The following is a 9,044-nucleotide window of genomic DNA, read 5'->3' as shown; positions in this document are numbered from 1 at the left end:
CGCTTGGACGCGAGACACCTCTGAAGGTATAAGGTAATCTTAACCTTATCTTCTGCCGACGGTAACAAGAAGGCTTGCATCCCAGACAAGAAAACTATTTGTATATTAAAATAAACCACTTATGAAAAGATTTCTAGACCCACTGATTGTCTTAAGCCGAGGCCTAAGTTCAGCTAAGTTAGACTCTGTTAAAAATAACTAGCCCGTCGGGTTTTGTAACGATGAGTGCATCTAAGATAATGATGAATTTTGGCGACAAAGGAGTATTTGTGCGAATACTTTTCCACCAAAATACCCTCATTTTCTGGGCTTTCTGTGACAGACGTTGCAGCTTTTTCACTGGTATTCTACTGGGCGCACGATCGCGTCGAAACACACACCCGTGAAATCCAACAAGATTATTTTTCGCTTGCGGAGCCCAAGGTATAAAATATATTTTGTAACGTTTTGTTAGTTTCACAAGAGTATGTATATTAGGTGGCATAATACTGCTGAAGTATTTAAGGCGTGCTTGTAAGGTACCCCAAGGGGCTAGTACACTATTTAAGGTTTGTTTAGTTATGCAAAAGCCATTCGAGGCATCTCTTTCAACCCTAGTTTTTTTATGCCATGTCGGGTTCTGAAAGAGCGAGCGTCCCTCAAGCGTCTTTTGGAAACTAACAACACCGGAGACTCTGCTCAACCGAGTACTCTTTCCTCGGATACGTCCTTATCAAACGCTGAAACTTTGCAGTTATTTTCCCAACTTTTGGACGTCAAATTTGATCAAAAGTTCGCTGCCTTTAAGCGCGATCTCGAGGACAAAGAAGCTGCCACACAATCGCAGCTTAAGAAGCTGAAAACCGAATCGAACGCGTCAAGTTCCTTTTTTTTCAAGGGAAACAAAGTGCAGTACGAACTTAACATCTCTTTGCACGACTTAGTGGACGGGGCCATTAAGAACATCTCAAAAGGAAACCTTTCCGAACTTGAATCGGTAAAGACACTTATTACAAAACGAAACAAGCTAATTCGCTTTGCGGATAAGAGTCCTGCGGGCTGGACAGCCGTTGAAGAGTACGAATCAGATGAGTTGGCGGAGGATTCTGAGAATGAAAAGAGGCTTCGTCCAGCAGAAAGACGGGCTTTGGCCAAGATCCGCGAGAAGAAGCGCAGGAATTCGTCTGCCCGACCTAGCTATACAAGTACCCGTCAGCCATTGAGTGAAGTTTCTTCTGCTCGTTCTTCCAATACTCTTCCTGTTTATCAGCAGCTTTTTCGTGGGCAGTCCTTTCGCGATCGTCGACCTCAACCTTCGGACAAGTGCTTCAGTTGCGGACAGAGAGGTCATTGGGCAAATTCAACTTCCTGCCCCAGCCGCCTTAGAGGAACCGTTGCAGTCCCTTCAAGCAGCAAGGCCGCAAACTGACGACAAACACAATGTTGCACTACAGAGATTAGGGAAAGATGAGTATAATTCACTGAATTTGGTTACATGTTTAAATGACTTTGATCCAGTGGAACTTTTCGAGAGCTCTATTGATGCGTCTGATTTATCTAGTGATGTAATAAGTCCTGAATATCAGCAGGGGGTTCCTATCGTTAAAGGTAAAGGTAGTCTTAAGCGCAATGTAGCTTTTTGGGAGCATATAGGTGCTTCTCGTTCCATTCGCGATACCATTGGATATGGGTATAAGATCCCCTTTATTTACACTCCGCCCGCAGCGAGCTTTGGCAATAATCGATCTGCCATTCAGCATAGTGAATTTGTGGAACAAGCTATTTCTGATCTTCTTATAGCAGGCTCAGTGGTTCAATGTGGGTGTGCCCCTACTGTGGGTAACCCCCTATCCGTTTCCATTCAGGCTTATGGTAAGAAAAGGCTCATATTAAACTTACGTTATCCGAATCAATTTGTTAAGAAATCCAAGATTAAATTCGAGGACGCGAAAACCATGCTTTATTCCTTTATCGATTGTTCTCAGAATTGGCTATTTTCCTTTGATATCAAATCTGGTTATCATCATATCGACATTTTTCCCCCAGACCAAGAGTTTTTAGACTTTTCCTGGTCTAAGGATGGGGTTATTCGATTTTATAAATTTACTGTTTTGCCATTCGGTATTTCTACCGGGCCTTATATTTTTTTCAAAAGTTCTGAGGCCCTGCCAGCCCCCAAGTATTGCCCAGTGCCTCGGGAGAGTTAATCATTTACGTGGTAATTCGACAGAATGGTAGAAAAACAAAAATAATGCTAAAACCTGGAGATATAACAAAAAGCAAGTACACATGGTTTGAAAGTGCAATTGAAATATTTACTTAGAGCTCATTTTGACATTGTTACCTTCACATTTGATGCCAGAAACAGAAATTGGACATGTTACATTGCTTCAAAAAGCACGACACGATCGCTCAGTCTTCTTCTCAACATTTTTCTTAAAGTTGCCAACACTGAATGATTCTTCTCCTCTACGACAATTCTATTTCATGTCCTTTACCTTGTCTGTATTACAACCTATCACTTTTGGCATGATTATTCCATGTAGAGGAAGGAATTTTCCGACCCGTCAAGAAGCCAAGATGGCCGACACATTATTTGTGAACATTATGAGAAAACAGAGCAGACACCTCTTGGAGACTGAAACCCAGGCTCCGGAAGGATTTTCTGGGTAAAATATGCCAGGCGCTTTTGTATTTTGGGTGCCAGAGTTCCAACTGAGGCCTTCATTTTCTTGACGTACTCAGTACGTCGTAAAGGCACACGACGTAAGAAAAATATGACGTACTCAGTACGTCACACAGGCAGTGAAGGGGTTAATACGTTATTGGCGTCTCCAGGCTATTAGAATTGTTGTATATTTGGATGATGGCCTAGGCGTATGTCCTACATTTCTTGACTGTTATTCCCAGTCTATGGCTGTGAAATCAGATTTGTCCTAAGCGGGCTTTGTAGCTAATAGTGTTAAAAGCATATGGGTCCCAGTTCAGTCTCTCAGATGGTTGGGCTATCAAAGGGATTTAAAGCATAATTTGTTATCTATTCCTGGGGAAAAAATCGACAGGCTACTAGCGAGTATTGACATTGTGCTCCTTCAAAGTAGATTACCAGCCAGGCAATTGGCCTCTGTCACCGGTAGTATTATTTCTAATATGCTTGTTTTTGGCAATGTGTGTAAGCTGATGACCAAAAGCCTACAGAGGGCCCTCGATCGCAGGCATGGGTTGGATTCCTGTGTTGAATTAGACCCATGCGCTCGCAAAGAGTTAGAGTTTTGGAAGAATAGCGTTTCTAACCTGAATTCTAGGTCGTTTCTCAATGCTGTTCGTAAGCCATCTCGCATTATCTATTCAGATGCCAGTGCTACTGGCTGTGCTGCCTTTTTTATTGCAATTGATGATACGCCTGTCTCGCATATTTACTGGGATTCATGACAGATGAACCAGAGCTCTACCTGGAAAGAACTTCAGTGCGTTAGTTTTGCTCTGAAACGTTTTGCACACCTTCTCTCAGGCTGCGATGTTCAGTGGTTTACTGACAACCAAGCAGTTCCTTCGATTGTTCATTCTGGTAGTATGAAAGAGCATTTGCATATATTGGCTCGCGACATATTTCAGACCGCTAAAGATAATAAGATTGACATTGAGGTTGAGTGGATACCTCGTACTCAGAATGAGAGAGCAGATTATTTGAGTAAGATTATCGATTATGATGACTGGACAGTCAAAGATTTCTATTTTCGTGCTGTTACCTCTGTTTGGGGCCCCTGCTCAGTAGACTGTTTTGCTAGCTACAAAAATCGCAAGGTTCCCAGGTTCTATTCCAAGTACTTTAGTCCAGATTCCTTGGGTGTCGATTCGCTCGCCTTTAGTTGGGTCGGCGAAACATGTTGGCTTGTGCCACCTGTTTCGCTAGTTAAAAAGGTCATCCTTCATGTCTGTTTGTGTCGTTGTCGGGGAATTTTGGTAGTTCCTTATTGGCCGTCAGCCCATTACTGGCCCCTTTTGGTGGAACGCGGGGGTGTTTTTAAGTCATTTGTTGCAGATTGTCTCTATGTTGAAAATGGTAAGGATGTTTTTCTCCATGGGGGGAACAAGAGTTCCCTTTTTGGATCTGAGAATTTTAGTACCCCAGTGCTTTTTCTGTTGCTCGACGGGGCTGTACCGGAATCTGTATAAATAGCTGTGGAGTTGTACGCCGCTGGGCCGCTGGACCACTAGACCACTGGGCCAGTTTACGACGAACGCACTAGTTTTTGCCAGTACATGAACTTTCAAGATTGTCCGTTTTTACGCCCCTGGCTGTCTGTGTGTAAGCCGTTTTGGCTGGTTGACTTCTTTCCTCTTTGAGGCTTCTTATTTTCGCTTGACTTGCTCAGTCGTTTGCTCATAATTATTTTTCTTTTCTTATTATGTTCATGTCTCTACAAGGTAGACGTGCGTTTGCTTTGAAGATTGCTCATCTAAAGGATCCAGAGCTTCGTAAGTTAGCAGCCGATCTTCCCTTGCGTACCATTGAAGCGAAGGCTCCTTCGACGACGGACCGTTACTCAAGAGCTTTTCAGAAATTCAGGGAATGGTCTTCACCTTATAACGAGGTCGTTTGCCTGCCATCGGACGAGATGTCAGTTGCTCTTTATTTAGAGTCCCTGATTCAGGGTGGTTCCCCTTTTTCTTCCCTTGAGTCTGCTTGCTATGGTATTAATTGGGCGCATAATTTGTATGGTTTCCGAAGTCCCTGCGATTCCAAATTGGTTAAGAACGTGCTCGAGGGAGCTAAAAGAGGTCTTGCGAAACCTGTTTCTAAAAAAGAACCCGTTACCCCCGCTATGATTTTAGATATTTGTCACAGGTTTGCCGGTCCTGATGCTAATCTTTCTGGTCTTCGTTTAGCAACCATTTGCGTAACCGCGTATACCGCTTTTCTCCGCTATAATGAGTTAGCTAGCCTATGCTGTTGCGATGTTAGTTTTTGCGATTCTTATGTCAAGATTTACGTTTACAAAAGTAAAACGGATGTTTATAGGGATGGTGCCTACGTTTTGTTGGCAAGTACAGGGTCCGTTTCTTGCCCCTTTAATCTGCTTCGCAGATACGTTTCAGCTGCTTGTTTAGATTTGTCGTCTTCTTTACCCTTTTTTCGCTCTTTGTATTTTCATAAGGCTACCTCTACTTATAGTTTACGTAGTACGGGTATGAGTAACTCTAGAACGAGAGAAATAGTTTTACAAGCGTTTGTTGAATTAGGTAATCCGAAGAATTTATTTGGTTTACAGAGTTTAAGGGCGGGATGTGCTTCCGCGGCCGCTAACGCAGGCGTTAGCGATCGGCTTTTTAAGCGTCATGGAAGGTGGAAAACGGATCAAGCTAAAGACGGTTATGTTAAGGACAAACTAGATTCTCTTCTCTCAGTGTCTAAAAGTTTACATATTTAGTTTGCCATTTCTCTTTCTTTATTTTCGAACACGGGCATCAATAAACGAGATGCCCGCTCCTATTCTGTGTTTTGTGATTATTTAGATTAGTTACAAAATATTTTATAATCGTTTCAGTGTGATTAGAATATAAATAGGATTTCTTCGTAAGCTGGTAAGTCTCAAATGGCAAAGAGGGGTCTACTGCGCGTGCGCTACGTGTTGGCCGAGTCTGGGACTCTCCTGTATCTGTCGATGGATCGCGAACGTGACAAAGTTTAAGTTGTCGTTCTGTTAAATGGTATGGGTACGTAGTAATATTCATAAACTTCGCAGGAAATATTTTTGATATGTAAGAAACTGGTGTTCCCGAGTGGCGGTGATAATTTTCTGGAAAGTAAAGGATGATTTCAGTCGTTGCGAAATGTGGTGCGTCTGGAGCTTCAGGGTGTTGTGTGATTCAACCGAGTTATCAGTAGACGAAATTAAAAATCTGCAATGTTCTCTAGCTGGGCGACATGTTAAATGCGGCAATGTGTCGATAAAACAGCAGCAAGCAATGATTTACGACTTGAAACCGTAAGGGGATTTTGTGTTGGTAGCAGAGATGACCACGTGACTATGTTTATACTTCATTTGCCGCTCGCTGTTTTTAGTTTCTCAGAAGTGTTGCGTTAGCATCAAAGGTGATAATTATTTCGCACTATTCTCGTCTATGTACTCATTTTTTCAAGAAAACAGAACCGCGAATCTTACGTTTGCTCTCTAAAAACAGTGAGCAAGCACGTAGCAGTCAATTATGGTATGAACGGGACGCCTTTGCTTGTTTTGGTGAATTGAGGCTAGTTATATCGCATCGAGGGATACCCATAACACAAGCGTTGAAGTAATTTGAAAAAACGAATGAATCTATGAGACAAAATGCAATCTGAGCGTGATTTCTGGAGTGATAACGATCAAAACACTGTTTGTTTGTTTGTTTGTTTGTTTTTTTGTTTACCTTGCGGTTTAAAGCAGCATTTCTTTGGTGACTGTAGCGCCAAGTGTTGAAGAGCCAAAGGTCACGAGCCAAACAACTTGTCGCGATGAACGTAGCGGGCGGGAAATGCTTTACTAATCGAATAAAGTCAGGAACCACGGATTGTCACTGATTGTCGGTGTGTTAATTGACTAAAGTCGAATGTAAACCGAAATACAATGCAAAAGATTACAGACTAATTGCTAAATTGTTTGCGGGTAACCAAGATGACAAGATAACAAAAATCACGGATGCGCAGATACACATTCCAATCATAGTTTTACAATTACAAAGAGCTTGTAGCTAAACTATAAAAAAGGCGAAATCGAAACTGATAAAAAATCTATACACTTGGACTTAGCTAAATAGCATGCGTAAAGAAGTCTCGACAAAAAATTAAATCCTAAAGCACTATTTGAAACTACAAGTACATGATAACAAAGGCTGTGCTTGCAGAAATGCCGTAGCAAGCGAAACGTGACAGCGGGAAAGTGAAAAACCAAGTTACTTGAAATGTCTAAAAGCACAAATGGAGCTAAGACTACATGAAAACGTGTTTGACTACAGTATTTGTAGTGCTAAAAAGGACGAAAGGGCGAGATTAAAGACTAGGGCGTTGTCACGTGCTTAACTTGAAGTCCACGCTAAAGGAACTGTAAAAATATTGAGCACAAGAAAAAAACTAATATCCTAGACGAGTACCTGTAGACAAAAGTACTAAGATAATTGTACTTACACATCGGTTCCAGCTTGTGCTCTAAAAGGCCAAGGATGACTTAAAGACTTCTCTTACTAAAATACTCTTATCAAGGCGATACTGTACTTAGGACTAAAAGGCTACTGGCAAAATGCCGCTATTTCGTACTAAATGTTTCCACGTGTAAGGTTAACGACGTAATGCTAAATAAACGTAATTAACGAATCAGAAAGGGCCACTAGTAATCATTATAAGTAGATAAGCCTCATTAGGTGTTCTTTACAGTGACTAACGGTACGTTTGTTTGGGAGAATCCAAAAACGGATTTGTGATGTCAGATCATTCGGATCATGCCGCATCAAAGGAAACGGCGAATCCACTCTGGGAGTGGATTCGCCGGTTCCTTTGATGCACCATGATCCGAATAATCTGAGATCACAAATCCGTTTTTGGATTCTCCGAAAATAAAAAACGCACCCATATGATGGTTTTTGACTCTCGAACATGTCGATATTGCGTTGCTGTTTTGCTGAGTGTCGTCTAGTACGCTCATTCCACATTCAAATACACACGCCGTTCACGGTAGACCCACACTTAAAGATGTTGAGCGTTTTTGGCATGTTCCACAAGTGCAATGTTCGCAATTGTGCATCGTCAGCAAATCTGCAATTGTGTTTGATGATCGTAGTGATGTCCTTTGTCACAGGGTGGTAAGGTATTCGCACAAATACTCCTCTCTGGCAAAAATTCATCACTACCACTGGAACCATAAATACTCCTTTGTCGCCAAAATTAATCATTATCTTAAATGCACTTCAAGATTACCAAATCCGACATGTTTAGTAAGAGAGTAACGTTTTGTCTTGTTTATTCGTTCTTTGCGTGACAATTTCGGTTGAACTACATCACGTTTATCGCAAATACAAAGTGATGCCTTGGACTCTCAGCGAGTCTTTTATCGTTCACCTGTCATCGAAGGTTTTAAGGTTTTTATTATTGTGCACTATTTCAATGGCTCACAACAAAAGGAAATTTAAATATATAAGAAAAGTAATATAAAGATAGCAGTAAATTACATAAATGTGAAAAGTAAAATGTGCGCAGTGACCAAAGGAGCTTAGGCTTTCGAGTTTGTCACTGCCACGTGCAACTAACTGGCGTATAACGTGCAACTAAACAGCAAAAAAATTAAAGAATAATAAAAGTGCAATAATAGAAACTGATACTACAATTTTTACATGAAAAACAATAGGAATGATAATTAATAGTGAGGGCAATACCTTTTAAATACCCAATATTCATTTGGCATTTAAAAGGTACAATTTGTACTGCTTGTAGAAGCTGTTATATGAGAGCTTTTTTAATTTAGTGGGAATTTTTTCCCAAATTTTTGACCCAGCAAATGCTAAAGTGGAAGCTCCGTAGTTATTCATTATCCTCGGCCGATGAAAATTAAGGTTTGATACAAATCTGGTGTTATAGCTATGAACTTCAGAGGCAAGAGTTAGGGTTCCTTTGAAAATGTTAGGAATATTAGTAGTATTGTTGTACGTGCATGCTCAGATACTCCTAACACAACGACGCCCAAGTATACGCTCCCACAGCGTCTTGTTTTAAATGGAACACCATTTTTCTTTGGTAGATTAAGTACAGTTACCTTTACAGTTTTTTTTCTGACACACTACTACGATCATCAAACATAAATTACAGCAGACTTTGCTAATGATGCACAATCGCGAGCATTGCACTTGTGGGACGTTTCAAAATACACGATTATATATAAACATAGTTAGTATAGGAGACTAGTCTCCTCTACTAACTATGTTGCAAGCCTCCTTAAGTAAGGAAATTCAAAGGCCCGTTTTCATGGTCTTGGGTGCCCAAGAGAACCCTCCCCAAAAGACAACTTTAGGGAGCGTTGATATGAAAATTGCGTGTC

At 41.1% G+C, this 9,044-nt stretch overlaps 1 pseudogene; it reads left to right on the top strand.

The window, feature by feature from the left end:
* Positions 1-434: 434 nt before the first annotated feature.
* LOC146450257 (uncharacterized) lies at positions 435-1,536 on the top strand (annotated as a pseudogene).
* The last annotated feature ends 7,508 nt before the right edge of the window (positions 1,537-9,044 follow it).

Source organism: Pavona decussata, unplaced genomic scaffold (genome assembly GCF_977016875.1).
Source record: "Pavona decussata unplaced genomic scaffold, jaPavDecu1.1 SCAFFOLD_470, whole genome shotgun sequence".
NCBI classification, from domain to species: domain Eukaryota; kingdom Metazoa; phylum Cnidaria; class Anthozoa; order Scleractinia; family Agariciidae; genus Pavona; species Pavona decussata.
The sequence above is the reverse complement of the archived record's forward strand: the minus strand, read 5'-3'. Positions and strand labels throughout refer to the sequence as shown.